This window comes from Nelumbo lutea, chromosome 5 (genome assembly GCF_056320005.1).
Source record: "Nelumbo lutea isolate HS-2025 chromosome 5, American lotus-T2T, whole genome shotgun sequence".
Taxonomy (NCBI): Eukaryota; Viridiplantae; Streptophyta; class Magnoliopsida; order Proteales; family Nelumbonaceae; genus Nelumbo; species Nelumbo lutea.
In genome coordinates this window covers 20,294,630-20,312,796 of record NC_142688.1, presented here as the reverse complement: position 1 = coordinate 20,312,796, position 18,167 = coordinate 20,294,630, and the positions used below count along the sequence as shown (strand labels likewise).

Genomic DNA, 18,167 nt, shown 5'->3' with positions numbered 1-18,167 from the left:
AGCAGAATGAAAATTTGACTGAAATTCCTTTCAGTCTAAAATTAATTCGCAGTTTCATAACTCAAAAGTTGATGGGAGAATGTCACAAGAAAATCTTAAAAACAAGAACTATCAAGGAAAACAAAAAAAAAATAACGACAATTACCGTCCATGTGGTATTTGTAAAAGAAAAAACCACTTGGAGAAGATTGTTGGTTTAAAGGAAAACCTCAGTGCCAAAATTGTAAAAAGTTCGGGCACGATGAAAAAACTTGTCGTTTGAAGAAATCCCATCAAGCTAACTTTTCAGAAGAGAAAAATGATGAGAATAATCTCTTCTACGTCTGCCAAGCTGCATTAGAAGAAAAGAATGATATTTGGTATCCAGACAGTGGGTGTAGTAACCACATGACAAAAAATGAAAGCATCTTTTATAGTCTTCATAAAGTCAAGACAAAAGTCAAAATTGGTAATGGCGACTTCATGGAAGCAACGAGCAAAGGCACCATTGTCATTGACACTAGACAAGGCAAGAGATACATCAATGATGTACTCTTGGTCCCCAACATTGATCAAAACCTACTCAGTGTAGGTCAAATGATGGAGAAATGATACTCTTTACATTTTGAGGGAGATTCTTGCACAATCTACGACAATCAAACAAATCCCTTGAAATTGCAAAAATAAAAATGAAAGAAAACAGATGTTTTCCCATACAATGGAGATACGCAAGTAATGTAGCAATTCAAGCGCAAGTGGACGAGTCATGGTTATGGCATAGAAGGTTTGGACATTTCAACTTCCATGGGTTAAAGATCCTTCAGCAGAAGAACATGATGCGAGACCTACCAACAATCAATGAGCTCAACAATGTCTGCGAAGGGTGTATGCTCGGGAAACAACATCGACAACATTTCCCATCGGAAAAAGCTTGGAAAGCCAAATAGCCACTAGAGTTAATCCATACATACATTTGCGGTCCAATGTGTACTCCATCAAATGATCAAAACAGGTACTTCATTCTCTTCATCGATGACTATACTAGAATGACATGGGTTTACTTTTTGCGAGATAAATCGCAAGTCTTTGATATTTTTAAGAAATTCAAAACTCGTGTCGATAAGCAAAGTGGTCACAACATCAAGATGATAAGAAGTGATAGAGGCAAAGAATACACTTCTAATGAATTCAACAAGTTCTGTGAAGATGAAGGCATAGAGCATCAACTCACAGTCGGATACGCACCAGAACAAAATGGAGTATCCAAAAGAAAAAATTGAACAGTTATGGAGACAGCAAGAGCCATGCTCATGGATCAGGGTCTTCCAAAAACTTTTTGGGCAGAGGCAGTAAGTACTACAGTCTACTTGCTCAACAGATGTCCAACCAAATTTGTGCAAGATAAGACATCGATCGAAGCTTGGAGTGGACAAGAGCCACCAACAAAGCATCTCAGAGTTTTTGGTTGCATATGCTATACTCTCATTCCACAAGAGAAAAGAGGCAAGCTAGACAAGAAGACTAAGAAAGGAATCTTCTTAGGCTATAGCACTCAATCAAAAGGCTATCGAGTCTATAGCTTAAGAACAAAGAAGCTCATAATCAACTGAGATGTAAGATTCGACGAAGACGTTGCATACAATTGGGAGACAGAAGAAGTTGAAAGAAAGAGTATCAACATGCCCCTATTACCAAGACAAGAAATTAAAGAAGGCCACGATCAAACTGGACTGCCAACTCAATCAACAACACAATTAGAACCAGTACAAGCCACAAAATCTCCTCCAGACTCGCCACCAAGACGAACTAAATCCTTAACAGAGATATACGAGACATGCAACTTAATGCTTATGGAGCCAGAAAACTTTGAAGAAGTTTTTAAGAAAGAAGTATGGAGAATAGCTATGGATGAAGAGATAAAGATGATCGAGAAATACGAGACATGGGAGCATGTAGATCATCCACAAGATAAAGACACTATAGGAGTTAAGTGGGTTTACAAGACAAAGCTTAACTCAAATAACTCAATCTAGAAGCATAAAGCAAGGTTAGTTGCCAAAGGATACTCACAACAATATGGGGTCGACTACAATGAGATATTTGCTCCAGTTGTACACCTTGACACAATCAGGGCATTGATTGCACTAGTTGCACAGAAGAAATGGAAGATTTTCCAACTAGATGTGAAGTCAGCATTCCTCAATGGCTAGCTTAAGGAAGAAATCTATGTGGAGCAAACTCAAGTGTTCATGGTGCAAGGACAAGAAGATAAAGTTCTCAGATTAAAGAAGGCATTATATGGCCTAAATCAAGCTCCGCAATCCTAGTACAGTAGAATCGACAACTACTTCACTAAGCAAGGATTCAGGAGGAGCAAAAGTGAGCCAACACTCTACATCAAGACTCAAGGTACAAATGACACACTTATTGTCTCTTTATATGTTGATGATCTCATTTACCCAGGAAATAATGAGAAGATGACCAAGAAATTTAAAGAAGACATGATGAAGACTTTCGAAATGACCGATTTGGGTTTAATGCACTATTTTCTCGGGATCGAAATAACTCAAGAAGAATATGGGATCTTCATCTCACAAAAGAAGTATACAGAGACTCCCTTGAAGAAATTCAAAATGGAATGCTGTAAGACAGTATCAACTCCGTTAGACAACAATGAAGCATTCAAGAAAGAAAACGACTCACCAAAAGTAGATGAATCACAATTTCGAAGTTTAATTGGAAGCTTACTTTATTTAACAGCTACAAGACTAGACACCATGTATGGAATTAGTCTACTATCAAGATTCATGCAGAGTCCAAGTCAAGTTCACTATGGAGCAACTAAGAGAGTACTTAGATACTTGCAAGGAACAATGAACTACGGAATCATGCCTGATTCAAAACTAATTGGCTACATAGATAGTGACTGAGCAGGATCAGTAGACGACATGAAAAGCACGTCAGTATATGCTTTCACAATTGGATCAGGGACATTTTCTTGGGCATCAAAGAAACAAGCAACAGTTGCGCAATCATCAACTTAAGCAGAGTATATTGCATCAGCAATGACAACAAGCCAAGCTATTTGGCTAAAAAGAATACTTGAAGACATGGGAGAACCACAAGTGGAAGCTACAGAAATCTACTATGATAGCAGATCAGCTATAGCAGTGGCAAAGAATCTTGTATTTCACAGTAGAACCAAGCATATAGGCATCAAGTATCACTTCATCAAAGAAGCTGAAGCAAACAAAGAAATAGAACTCAACACTGCAAGACTGAAGAGCAATTAGCAGACATATTCACAAAGGTACTACCAAAAGGCAAATTCGAACTATTACGAGACACTATTGGAGTTATTGAAATGTGCACCAAGGAGTATTAGAAGTTGCTACACATTTCTAGAATACTTTACTCTATAACTTCCTAGTTATACTTAAGAAGCAAATACATTTATGTGGCCAAAATTCCTTCATTAAAAGAAGGATCTAGAGCAAATAATGTTAACCACAAATGTAAAGTGGGCTCACCTGCAACCATCCACTCTAGCTACTATAAATACAGCCTCTCCTACTTCCTATCATATACTCTAGTCTTCTATACCATCATTAGGGTCAAACTCCAAAATGCAATGGAGGAGGTTCCTGTAATTTATCCTATTTTATTTCCCCTGTCGTGTTGATCAAATTCTTATAAGTGATGAATGGTTTCCAACTTCGACGAAATAATTCGAAGCAGAGAAACAAAAGCATCCATGGAAGTGCAACAAGTTCTCCACATGATAGCAGGAGAAGGAGAAACGAGCTATGCCAATAACTCATCACTTCAGGCTCTCTCTCTCTCTCTCTCTCTCTCTCGCTCACTCACACATCTCAGATGATCTAATAATCTGGTCTGTTTCGTCGTTCCTGTAGAAAATGGCCATATGGAAAGCGAAACCCATAATAAAAGACAGCATACAAGATCTCTATTGCACCAGCTTCCCACCATGTGTGGCAATTGCTGACTTAGGTTGCTCTTCAGGGCCCAACACATTGTTGGTGGTGTCAGAGATTATAAACAACATCAACAACACATGCCGCCGCTTGAATCGTCCATCGCCAGAAGTCCAAGTGTTCTTAAACGACCTTCCTGGGAAGACTTCAACACCATTTTCAGGTCTTTGCCTGCGTTTTATGACAAACTCAAGAGAGAGAAAGGTGATGAGTTCAAGGGATATTTCATCGTCGGAACTCCGGGCTCTTTCTACGAGAGACTCTTCCCAACCACATCTCTGCACTTTGTTCACTCTTCTTATGGAGTCCATTGGCTTTCTCAGGTAATTAAGCTTATCTTCTTTCTTTCTTATTGGTAATGAAAACTTCACCGATGAACTGCCGGTCTTAAATTCGGCCAGAGAAGAAGGTTGTGTCAGTTTAGTTACGTGACAGCATTAAAACTTTTGCCAAACTCTTAGGTTGGTATAGATTTCCCTACATTTGTTTCATTTCCCTATCTTTTCCTTCAAATCAAACATAGCCTTAAGGTCACAGACTGTGAATCGTGAGAAATGCTGAAACTACGAAACTAACTAAAGATGTCAATGGGTTGGGCTTGATAAGATAGTGTATTAGTCCCGAACCAATTATTAATCAAAATAAAATCATAGATTGAAAACTGTTCTTATTATTAATAGGGATAATTAAGTCTATGTTAATAACAAATTAAAATTAACTTTATATTTTATAATATAATCTTAATAAAAATGACATTAAAATGGTAAATTGTTTATATGTTTATAAATCAAGTGTTTTAAACCAAATTTATATATCTTATATATTATCTATCAAATTTATCATTTTAAACATTAAATAAAATAAATATTACAAAAAAAAACTAAAAAAATTATATATTATTAACTCAATAATCAGTTTAGATCTTAATCAAATTTGGCTAGAACCAACTTAATTATTAATTGTAACAAAACCAAGGAACTGACCCATTGACAGCCCTACATGTAACCCATGGTTTAAAGTATCAAGTGTATCGTACGGTATCTTTTACAAATGATATGGTTCGAAAGGCCTGTTACCAAGAGTTCCGGACCCATGTTTTTTAATAATAAAAAACAGCCTATAATCTTTCCGAAAAATCAAAGTTTGAAAAAAAAATAAAAAAATAAAAGTATTTTGACCGTTTCTAAATACGAATACGATACGGCCAAAATTCGTATAGTATCGACTACTTTGAACCTTGATGTAACCAACCCATATGGCGATAATAATCTCATTTCATATTGGAAATTTGGCTCAGAATGAACATAATATATTCACTAATCTTGAAACTTTCTTTAATCAAAACAACCCATAAGAAAACAAAACCCACCTACTTGTAATAAAGTTTGACGTATGCCAATACAAGAGGTGGTTTGCATGGTCATAGTTCATTTTCATATCATCAAGTTTAGGTGTTCTTCACCTACTAGCATTTTCTATATTCAAATATAAAATCCGACTTAATTCAAAACTGCGATGATAAGACGTAGACAAACCAAATCAATTGTTTATTAATTTATCTTCTACGTAATGAGTCCTGACGTCATTTTCTCGTTACTCCAACTCCATTTGTGTTTCATCGTTAATAGAAAATTGAGTCTCGCCTCACGTAAACTGCGTGATAACTTATTCTACATTTCTTTTTCCTGAGCCTTTTTTTTTATTCAAACTTTACTCGAGGGCCATTTTAAAATTTATTAACTATTTTTAAAAGAAAAAATTGTAATAATAGGAAAGGACTTGCTCTGCATTGCCTCATAACTCAATTATACATAGCTCTCCCTTACCATTTCAGGCCCATCAACAAAGAAAAACAAAGTAAAGAAGTCTAATAAAAACTAATTAATTTTAAGAACAGTTAAACCCAAATTATGTTCATAAATAAGACAAAGCTAAATTTCTAGGAATTTGAAAATTGCTATAAATCACCTTAATTAAACGAGCATCTTTCATCAATTCCTTTGTTAGCAAGGAGTTCAGCACAGCACAGAAGCAGAGGCAAGGAGACCCCTATAGCTCAGAAATCCTCACATGTAATATATTTTTCCATGTAAGTTTCCTCCTTTAACTTTCTATCCAATGGTTGACTCTCCTATAGCCCATTCATAAATTTTGACCCCCTCATAAAAACTTTCTGGCTTCATCCCTGGCATAGCAATTTCCCTCTCGTAGGATATAGATCTACCTAATATTGATTCATCACACTAAATTCTTAATTCTGTGCAAGATATGAACATAAAACTAAGGATATAATCCGATTCTTCCTCTGAGCTTGTTACCTTCACTTCTACCCATGAAAGTTTGCTTTCAAGAACTCACTAGCATCACATTTATGCTAATAAAAGCATTACTGTATTACAATTTACAACCCAAAAGCATGCAAATTCTCATCAAGCCAGGTCATCATTTTTATACACAATCTTTATTTTGCAAGACATCTGAATCTGCAGTTTTTTTGGCTTTATAGGGCTACACTATAGCGGTAGTCATCCCCAGACCCATAAGGGCGTAAATCAGATTGTGCTGCCCGCAGCCCAGCACAACAGCACATGGGTCGTGCTAAGCACATCACAATTGTGTGGGCCGTGCTGGGATGGAGGTTTCAGGTCCGTAGACAGATATAACATGGCACGTTTGTCCCAACCCATGGACCAGTCGTAACTTTCATAACTTTGGCTCAGTCCACAGCCTATCTTGGCCCAAGGCTCACCCCACAGACCAACTTGGCCCATGGAACAGCACGGGCCCACACAGGCCAACACCCAAAATATCCCATGGGGGAGGCATGGCCCACACAAAGTGCGAGCCGCACATGAGCTGTGTAATGCCAGCCCAGCATGGCCCGTATTACCACTTCAACATTTAAACAATACTCTTTCGCCTATGCTGAAAATCAGTGACAGCTATAATGATCTTTCGTGTTATAGATATTTGTGGCATCTCTTGGAGATCAAATCAGCTCCCTTCAATGTCCCACAGCATGTCTCTGCTGTGTATTGGGAACATCTCCCTATGATAATACCAAAAATAATGATGTTATCATTCAGAAATGTTTTTAATACACAGTAAAAATGTGTCGTGGGACGTTATTGGGGGCAATCTTGTAGGGGGCTGATTTTCTTGGTGATGGGATCTGTTCCTCATAAATGAACACCTCACAGGCACATCCACCCTACATTGGGGATATCTCCCATGAATTATAACTAATAAATACAAGAGATATTTCCAATGCATGATAGTATATTCATGTGAGACACCTCACAGGCGCCAGGTGTGAGGAGCAGATCCGGTCTCCATTTCTTGAGCTTGAGTAAAACTTTTCTTGACGGCCGCTAATGTGATTATCTGTTTAAGCTGATCCTCTAAGCATGTATATTATATTGTATTAATTATTAATCCATATATTATCATCAACGAAGTTCCGGGTCAACTGCCTACTGCACCAACTAGGAGAAAAACTCGTGAGCAGCAGAATTTGTTTGTTAATTAATGATTATGCATATTTAGAAATCATTAATTAGATTATTAAGATGCTAAGGTGGTTGAACTGGGCCTTAACACATTTTGATGCATCCCCTTTTGCACAAGCTTGTGGCAGATTGTTCCAATCTGCTTTTTAATTGGTACGAAAACATTGGAGGCGGTAATTCTTAGGTTAAGTCTAATCATCCCCAATCCACTCTTAAATTTAATGTATTTGGTGTAATAGATATTGAAAATTAATAATGCGGAAAAGATATGATATGAGAAGAATTTTGAATAATTAAAATTCATTTATGAATTTTGATAAATAATATTTAATTGACCATCACGTTTATAATTTCAGTTGACTGATCAGAAAATTTTCAGATATTATATCTTCTTCATATCATAGTCGAACCCAATAGAATTAGATTTGAACTGGGACAAAATCTGGCCGTAAGGAATAGACGATGGCTCAGTGAGCTTTGTTCCCAGAACTGCCAATAAGGCAGCTAGTCCATCACTTGGCGAAGTTTGGTTTACGTGTTGCAAGGACCCAGACTTGGTCCGGTTGTCCTGACCTCCTCGGTGATTGTAGTTTTGGATTATTGCTTGTTGAGCCCAGTTTAATGAATTTGCCTAATTAATTAGGCTTCGGAAAAAAAACAAAAAAAAAAAAAAAAACCATCGTCGTCATTATCATCACCAATAATAATAAGTTAACAATTAATCTATTCCGTTGCAGTACAGTTGTGAAATTTGATCTTAAGATTAAGCCCATGCATTATTATATTGTATGTATATATGAACACAAAGGTGATCGGTGCTAACAACCAACCAAAATGAAATGTAATTAGGTCCCTCCGGGTCTTGACGACAGTGAAACAGGCGTAGCCCTGAACAAAGGGAACATTTACATTGTAGAGTCAAGTCACTATTTCTCAAGCTACGTTCCCAAGAGATGGTTCCCGGAGGACGCATGGTCCTAACAGTTATGGGCAGAACATGTATTGATCCGTGGAACAAAGAGAATTGCACCACTTGGGAGCTATTGTCAATGTCACTCGGTGACATGGTCTTGGAGGTACACTTCATTAACTTCTTTTAATTTCTTCCTAATTAATTAAGCTCATCTGTCCCATCTTTTCTCTCTGGATCTCTGCGTTGTTTTGTTCAATTAATCCAGGGGCTTATTGAAGAGGCAAAATTGGATTCATTCAATCTTCCCTATTACACTCCTTCCACCCATGAAATAAAGGACCTAATCCAGATGGAAGGATCATTTAAGCTCGACCGGATGGAGATATTTAAACTCAGTTGGGACCCCACATTAATGGATGATGATGGCATTAATAAAAATGATGACTAGCTGCTTGTTTATGATAAATTCAAAAGCGCACAGAACGTGACAAAGACAATAAGAGCAGTGGCCGAACCAATAATCCTGAATCACTTTGGAGAAGAGATGCTTGATGATTTGTTTCAGAGATACATGGAGAAGGTTGCCGAGTACCTGGGAAGAGAGGAAAGCAAGTACGTTAATCTGGTGGTTTCCATGATCAAGGAATAAAGCTGGTATATTGTATACCAAAAATTCTCTCCTGCTAGTGCTGGGTAGTTGTTTCAATAATATCTCAGTACTCTTGATTTTCCTCCCTGGCTACTTTCTTTGAATTCGATGGTTGAAGGAATAATAAAACTCTGGCCAAATAAAAACCTAGCTATATGGTGCTTTAATTAGTTTATTTCCTTTAATTTGCAACTTCCACTTTAATTATGATCCTATATGTAATGTTCTAAGTTTTTAGTTAATGTAATATCTAAGAAGGTTTATTTGTGATGATATCGTAGCATTTTTTTTTAATTCTTATAGAACATATTAGCATAAAAATAATACCATCTTGTTTATATCTCTCTTTTGAAGTATAAAAATCTATGATGCTGGAAAGGTATAATATCATAAGAATTTTGATTGATCAAAACCTCAATTTTGATGAATACCAACTGATTGATTGGCAGTTGGCGCTCTTAAGATTCCAGTTGAATGGTTACAAGTTTTTTCTGGTATCAAAATCTTTAATATTGATAGATCTTATTAAGCCTATGCCCGCGCCTTCTTAGCGTAGCCTTATCTCTTGCTGTATGAGTCCTATCTGGTGTATGTATCTTAGTTTTTCTTGCTTTGGTTTTCATTATTCATTTAGGAGTTTGCATCCTAATCGCAAGAGGGAGCTAACTCTACCTCTGTTATATATATATATATATATATATATATATATATATATCTTGTAATGATCGACTGATAAAAGATATAGAAAGAAAATATTTTCCTTCAAACTCGAGTTTTTCATGGTATTAGAGCCAGGTTTGTTGGACTTTCGCACCGCCTTCTAAGCCTGCAATATTCGATCTTCTCTAACCTCTGCTCATGAGGCAGATCGCTAAAGAGTTTGCAGAACTCTATTTGCTTTTGATTGTCAAAGCTGGTGGCTGCGATATTTGATTATTTCGGACCATTGCTAGTTCGATCTTCTCTTACCTCTGTTCGTGGAGCAGATCGCTGAAGAGTTTGCAGAACTCTATATGCCTTCGATTGTCAAAGCTGGTGGCTGTGATATTTGATTTTTTCAGATCATTGCTCGTGAAGCAGATCTCTGAGGATTCTGCAGGGTTCTCTTTACGACAGTCAATCAAAGCCGATATTTGTTCTTCGCTGAAATCAATAAGGAAATGGAGACATCTTGCTTTGGCCGATCGATTGTGGTGGATGGAAGAGAGAAGCAGAATGAAGGTGAGGGCGGAAGCAGAAAGGTAATCTCACCGTACTACCTGGCGGCCAATGACAATCCGGGTAATATAATTACCCAAGTCCAATTGAAAGGAGATAACTACGAGGAATGGGCTCGAGCAATGCGAATGGCGCTCCGAGCCAAGAAGAAAATCGGATTTCTCGATGGAGAAATCCAGCCAAAAGAGAAGATGCTGAAACGTTCAAGAATCCTATTTTTGGCTGATTTCGAGAAGCTCCAAATGAAGCTTCTCACATCTTTTGTGTTTTAATCTTTCACGAAAAGACCCGAAACGATACAGAAAATATGCACGTCTACCAAATAAGTCTTTAGACTGCCCAAATCTTATGTCAAAAACTCAATGCCTTTTTTGAATGTTAGAGCTACAAGAATATCTTCTCAAAAGCTTGCCAAATTGAAAAGACATGATATTATAAAGGCTTTGACTCATTACAATCCCATGGATTTTGGTGAAAATCTATTTCATTGGTTCTTACCTTTATTATGCCAGTTGATTAATTGTAAGTGTTTTTTTTTTTATATGATGTTTTTTCGATATTATAATCGAATTCATAATTTTGATAATAAAAAACTCTGAAAACCCATACAAACATCACTAAGAATGATTTTCTGGGACGATTGGTCATTCTCCCTATATTAATTGAACAAAACAACGCAGGTATTAACTCTGGTTAGGACTCAAAAGCCTGGAACAAGGACAACAATGTCTTTAAATCTTTTAAATTCGAAAAACCTACAAGAACGACTATAGGAAAACGAGTCATCATTTTTCTTGATGGAAGCCAAACTGAATCAATTTAAGCAAATTACTAATCTTGGTTTTCCTCTAAAGTACAGAAACGCATCATGGCTCAAAATCTAGTTCTGAACTTGTTTACGACGTCTTCAGCGCCAACCCTCTAATCATGAAAACGACTGTATTCTGTTTGACCCACACAATTATTACAAAAATACACAATGCAGAATTTTGAATTTCAGCCCCCTATAAATCACATCCTGTCCGTGAATTTAATATTAATTCACGGTGAAGATGCATTCCCGCTGTACTTTGGAGCTAGAGAATTCCCACGGTCCAATTGGCAATTGGGTCAAGTAAAGAGCTTTCCCTGTTTCCGGTTTCCCACACGAATGACGACGAATCCACCTATTTCATATAAAGCCGAAAGATCTTTGTGGCCCCCACCCCTTCCACATCTGACACTCCTTCAGACTGCCCCATCCATCACATAACGGTCCATCCCCACACAATGCACGCGGTGGGGCTTTCTCGCGTGCGGGCGGGCAAAGTGCGAGTTATTTCATTCATTCTTTAATGAGTGCAGTAAAAGAAAGTCGGTAGGGAAATTTTATTAGAGAAAAAGTAACCCAAATTAGACATAAAATGGAGAAGTATGCTTAATGAGTGCGGTAAAAGACAATAATTTGTCTTAAAAAGTAATCCAACCAGAACAATGAAACACAGTTCGCAAAAGTCAGTGGCTTACCACCCATGACTGTGCTACTGCTGACTTATAGTGTGTTTGATGTGAATTTTGGGGCATTCTCACAATTAACCTTGCTTGCATTACTTCCTCTTCCTTTGTTATTCTTTTTTTTTATCAAAAGCTAACAAAATTAAGATTAAGGGATTTTACGTTCAGCTTTTGAAATTCATGCCAGCAACCCGAGAAGAAAAAAATGTTTATTGTTTATATTTGTATCAGGGGATGGGATGATGACTGACCAAGGAACAGAGTTGAACAAGAAATCATGGTCATTAGCCACTGTTGGTCCTCAGCCATTTTCAAATTTTGGGAGGGGGTGTAGAATGTATATGGAATTATGGATCTACTTCTCCAAAGTCCAAACTGCATTTTGAGGCTTATCAGCCCAGTCGGAGGCATTCCATGGTTAAACTCAAATCAGTGAATTTTGAGTGGGGTATTGCAAGAGGAAGAGAAAATAGATTCGAGAATATCTGCTGGTGATTTTTTCATTCTGAGTTTTTTCTATTGCGAAAAAAAAAAGAAACAAATTAAAAAATTGACAAAAACAGATTCGAGAATATCTAAGATGAGAGGGACCGGGAATACTTATTTCTGGTGTAGTATAGTTGTGAGTATTCCTGTCACGCGGGTAACCCGGGTTCGATCCCCGGCAACGGTGTCTCACTTTTTAGCATTAAAAGATTAAAGGTCTGAAAATCGTAAAATGATCATCAAGAATTCCTTTTGGGAGTGAATAGATCAATAATTTTACTTTGTTTTAGCAAGACACGCAAATTGTCGTTGTAGTATAGTGGTGAGTATTCCCGCCTGTCACGCGGGTGACCCGGGTTCGATCCCCGGCAACGGCGTCTCACTCTTTTAGCATTAAAAGATTAAAGGTCTGAAAATCGTAAAATGATCATCAAGAATTCCTTTTGGGAGTGAGTAGATCAATAATTTTACTTTATTTTAGCAAGACACGCAAATTGTCGTTGTAGTATAGTGGTGAGTATTCCCGCCTGTCACGCGGGTGACCCGGGTTCGATCCCCGGCAACGGCGTCTCACTTTTTTAGCAAATCGTAAAATGATCATCAAGAATTCTTTTTGGGAGTGAGTAGATCAATAATTTTACTTTGTTTTAGCGACACGCGGGTGACCCGGGTTCGATCCCCGGAAACGGCGTCTCACTTTTTGGTATTAAAAAAAATCTGAAAATCATAAAAAGATCATCAAAAATTCTTTTTGAGGGTGAGTAGATCGAGACCGGATCTGCTCCTCACACGCAGATCGTACCATTCATTGGGAGTGACGTGTGACATTCCTTAATAAGTAATTTTATATTTATATAAAATTTAATAAATACTACTAATATTAATATTTATATTTATATTATTAATAACTTTACTAATATTTATATTATTAATAATTTTATATTTTTATAAAATTTATTACAAAATTATATACTAATAATATAAATTATAATTTTATGGATTATTCAATTTAATAAAAAATTTAACATTAAAATATTAAAATATTGTTTAAATACTTCAATAACTAAATATCCTAAATAAAACATATTTAATATTATGTAATCACTTTAAAATAAATAAAAATCAAATAACAAAAATTTTAAATATGTAAATAACTAAATATTTTAAATAGCAAAACTTTTAAGACAACTAAATTTTAAATAGTTAAAATAACGAAATTATGTAAGAAATTTTTAAAAATTGTAAAAAGTAAAAAATAATTATAATGTATTTCATAATATTCAAATTAATAATAATTTAATATTTTACAAAATTAATAACAAATTTATGTAATAATAGTATAAACTAACAGGGACATGTGCGGTGCACGGGCTTTGTTAAAACAATTTCAGGCAATAGAGCTAGGGGTGCAAGTTGGGTGTATCCAATTCAAGCCCGACTCAGTTCAATCAAAGTTTTTGCACAGGGTGGGTTTGAGTTTTTGAACATTAAGATGGGCTTGAAAAAAAAAACTCAAGTCTAAACTAAACGTAGATTGGGCTTAGGTTGAGGCCTCGGGTACTGATCCGATGCAATTTAATTATATATATATATATAATTATCAACTTATTCTATTTAGAAATTGAGCTACAAAGCTCAATATGTCCAAGCCTACCCCAAGTAGGGATGGCAACAAAAAACCCGCATCTAATTTTCTATTATTTCTTGTTATATAAAAGCAATAAATAAGTAAAATAATATAAATAAACAATAAATTTTCCAATTATTTGATTAAGATGTAAAAAAAACATAAACTATCAATTATCCTTTACATCTAATTCAAAATAATATTAAATTTAATACCTAGGACATAAAATTTATTTGCTTTCCAACGATATGCTGGTTAATGGGGTTGGGTTTAACCCCTAATATTGTACCCTACTCATAACGTATGTGTTGTAGAACACCAAAACCTAACTTGCCCCAAAACCCATCATTCAAAAAAAAAAAAGAAAAAAGCACCCTATCAAGGTGGGTATTGGTGGATACTCACTAGGGAGGGTAGAAATTGTCATCCCTAAGCCTAAAGCCTAAAATGCCCTAGGTTGTGCGATGCACAGGCTTTGTTAAGAGAAAGCTAAACAATAAAAACTCATAAGAGTAGACAATTGTTTTTATATTTTAACCTTTTAAATAATTAATATTTAGTTATATTTTATATACTATTTTAATAATTTTTTACAATACAAAAATAACATTAATTAATTTCAACTAGGTTGTTAATCAAACTGGTGAAATCGACCAACACGACCCAATTCGACTTGAATTGGTCGGTTTTCAAGTATTTCTGGTGGATTTCAATTAAGCAATTTCCCAACCTAACTAGATTGGGTTTATTTTATCAGCTTGTAAAATATCTCTCTCCTAGTTTCCCCTATCTCGAGTAGGGGTGTTCAACATTATAGGGGTGTTGTTTGGACTGGATTTGGTCCAATCCGATCTAGTCCAATGTGAGTACAAATGGACTAGGTCCAATTGAATCCAATGAATAATTTGGACCATTTTGGACCGGCCCAATTCAATGTTCAGATTGTCCAATTTGTTCAAATTCATTTTAATTTAGATTGGTTTCAACTCAAACCCGGTCCATTGACACCTATATTCTTATCTTATATCAATGGACCGGATATTGGCATAATCCAACTAAATCCAATATAAGTTTATTATGGACAAACAAGATCCGGTCCAATCTAATTAATATTTTAGACTAGATTGATCCAATCCACCATCTTTTTGGCCTGTCCAATCCGTCCAAATTGATTTTGGATTGGACGTAGTCCAGTGCAAAACTGGTTCATTGACACCCTTATCATCAAAAACCAAAAGGATGAACTGAATCAAGAAAGCCTAACCAATCAATTCAATATTTATGAAAAACAGAAGGACCAATTTAATTTTCGATCAACCTAAAAAAACTGTAGTTAACCAAACCGACTGGTATATATTTTTATATTATATATATATATATATATATATATATATATAATCTATATTATATATAAATATATAAATGCATTATATAATATATTATTTATAATATATTGTAAATATAAAAAAACAAAAAACTGAATAATCAAACCGGTTAACGAGTGGTACCGATTCTGTTTCAGAAAGAGCCTACACTTTGGTTAAACGAACCATGAGACCCTAATCTCAAGTTCCCAAGTAGTCATCTTAAAATTTCTCTAGAATGTTTTTATCCTCACGTTTTCTCTCCCCTTAACTTTTTTCACATTTCCAATTACCTAAACCTTCTCTTAAAATTTTGAATAAAAAAAAGAAAAAGAAAAACGCCTAAACTATCTAGCATTCCCACCATCTAATGCTTTATTTACAATCTCTCTCTCTCTCTCTAATCTCAAGTTCCCAAGTAGTCATCTTAAAATTTCTCTAGAATGTTTTTATCCTCACGTTTTCTCTCCCCTTAACTTTTTTCACATTTCCAATTACCTAAACCTTCTCTTAAAATTTTGAATAAAAAAAAAGAAAAAGAAAAACGCCTAAACTATCTAGCATTCCCACCATCTAATGCTTTATTTACAATCTCTCTCTCTCTCTAATCTTAAGTTCCCAAGTAGTCATCTTAAAATTTCTCTAGAATGTTTTTATCCTCATGTTCTTTCTCTCCCCTTAACTTTTTTCACATTTCCAATTACCTAAACCTTCTGTTAAAATTTTGAATAAAAAAAAAAGAAAAAGAAAAACGCCTAAACTATATAGCATTCCCACCATCTAATGCTTTATTTACAATCTCTCTCTCTCTCTCTCTCTCACACACACACACACACACACATTTTCACAAGAATTTTGCCCAGGCCTACTCACAATACACTACCCCCTGTGAATTGGGAACATCTCCCCCTGCATAATACTATGCAGAGGATGAGATGTTCTCTATGTATGGCTGAGATAAACATGGACAGAGTTCTCGTGGGCAGGAGATGCGGACTCCATTTTCACCATCTAATGTTTTTCTTGGCTTTCCGACCCCCTAAACATTTTGTGATTTTTCTAAATTAAAAAAAATAAACCACTATGTGAACAGTTGCTTGATTATAGGTCTCTCTCTTTATCTCTAAAGTCCTAGTTAATAACCAGATTAGCTAATCTTAGTTAATAAGTTAAACTAATTAACTTAAATTATTCAACTTAATTAACTAGGCTTGATTAATTGACTTATATTAAATAACTTAATTAAATAAAAACTTATCATAAATAATTTAGCTAAGTTAGATATCTTAATAAACAAACTTATTTAACTTCACTAACTTAACAACTTCAATGCAAGTAATTATATTATAATACTTATTAATTGCTACTTCTAATAAAAATTAAACCTTAAAATAAAATTATCTTAACTAACTTAGGTTAATAAAAGGAAAAAATGTTAAACAACTAAAAATTGATTACATAATTAAAAATGAATAGTTACATAATTAAATAATTAAATGTAACTCAAGTTATTTAGCAACATAATAATTAATGATTAAAGGAATAATTAAATTGATCAAACTTAACTAATTATAATTTATTCTATATACATAAAAACCTAGTTGTCCATATCATCATTTATGGATAGCAATTTGGGGCCTAAATGGAATGGGTTTCCTCGATCTTAAATAGAGATGGGGTAAGGATGGGGATATTTTTGCCCCAAATGAGGGGCATATGGGGGATATGATGAGGTATGTGTATAAATCTCCAAATGTGCTTTGTCTCAAATGGGAATAGGTTTTTTTTCCCATCTTAAATGGGGATGGGGTTTGGACGATGAATTTTTTTGACCCCAAATCAGACAAGAAAGGGATGCGGGATTTGTATATAATTCTAATATGATCTTCAAAAATAATAAAAATTGATAATTTAATCACTTATTTAATTAGCTTATTAACTAATAGCTCAATCAATTTAGTAAGTTAGTGATTTAAAATCAACCTTATTAAATTTAAATTAAATTATCTTAAAATAATAAAGTTCAAAAATTAATAAAAAATAATTTTGTTAATATAAAGTGAATTAAAATATTAAAAACTAATGCAAAATTTTCTAACAACAACTAATATACATAAAATATTAGTCAAATTAATAATTAAGAAATATTATCAAAATTTAAAAAACCATTTAGGTTCCAATTAAAAATAATAAAGTATCTCAATTATAAAAATAAACTTAATTTAAAATCCACTAAAAATAATATAAACTAATATGAATTTAGACAATCCAAAAATAATAACTGGGTTGGACTTTGAGCATCTATTCCTAAATGGAAATGTCTTAAAGCTGCGTTTATTTTTAGCGTAAAGGTTTTTGTGTTTATTTTTAGGGGCGTTCTTTTTTCTGGATTTTGAGAGGAGGGAAAGTTGGTCAATGGGATTTTGATTCCCATTGACTAAGAAATACATGTTCTTTTTTCAGATACATGGGGGGATCAGGAAAAGTATTTTCCTGGGTAACACTTATTAGGTGGGTAAATAATTTTCCCACTTGTGGGGAAAGTTGCCACTACTTGAATGGTACAAAAATGCCCCTTTTAATATTGATTTTTTATAGCCAAAGTGGTCATTGCCTTATTTATAAGGGAAATAAAAGTACATGGGTAAATGCACTTACTCGATTAAAGTCTATGGTGGAAAATAAATAACTTAACAAAAAGCGGATGGAGCCTTAGTGTAAAGTTTTTACAAGTAAAAGTACATTGATTTAAAATTAAAATGAAAAAGGTATAGTTTGTGCTTGTAAAAAATTACACCGATAAAATCAATGTAAGTATTTAGATCGATTATCCATATAAAACTCCACTTTGAGTAGAGTTAAATTAGTTTTCAATATAAAACTTATACTAAAAACAAACACGTAGAAATTCAAACGAGAGTGTAAAACAAACC

The 18,167-nt window shown here is 34.7% G+C and overlaps 2 non-coding genes and 1 pseudogene across 3 annotated transcripts; all 3 read left to right on the top strand.

Annotated features, from left to right (window-relative positions):
* Positions 1–3,682: 3,682 nt before the first annotated feature.
* On the top strand, positions 3,683–9,251 carry LOC148850834 (putative jasmonic acid carboxyl methyltransferase 2; annotated as a pseudogene). Its single transcript, XR_016099404.1, has 4 exons — positions 3,683–3,808; positions 3,894–4,297; positions 8,333–8,559; positions 8,662–9,251. The product of XR_016099404.1 is annotated as a putative jasmonic acid carboxyl methyltransferase 2 (transcript).
* A 3,297-nt stretch (positions 9,252–12,548) lies between these two features.
* Positions 12,549–12,620, top strand: TRNAD-GUC (transfer RNA aspartic acid (anticodon GUC)). Its single transcript has one exon. It is a non-coding gene; the product is annotated as a tRNA-Asp (tRNA).
* A 119-nt stretch (positions 12,621–12,739) lies between these two features.
* Positions 12,740–12,811, top strand: TRNAD-GUC (transfer RNA aspartic acid (anticodon GUC)). Its single transcript has one exon. It is a non-coding gene; the product is annotated as a tRNA-Asp (tRNA).
* Positions 12,812–18,167: the final 5,356 nt, after the last annotated feature.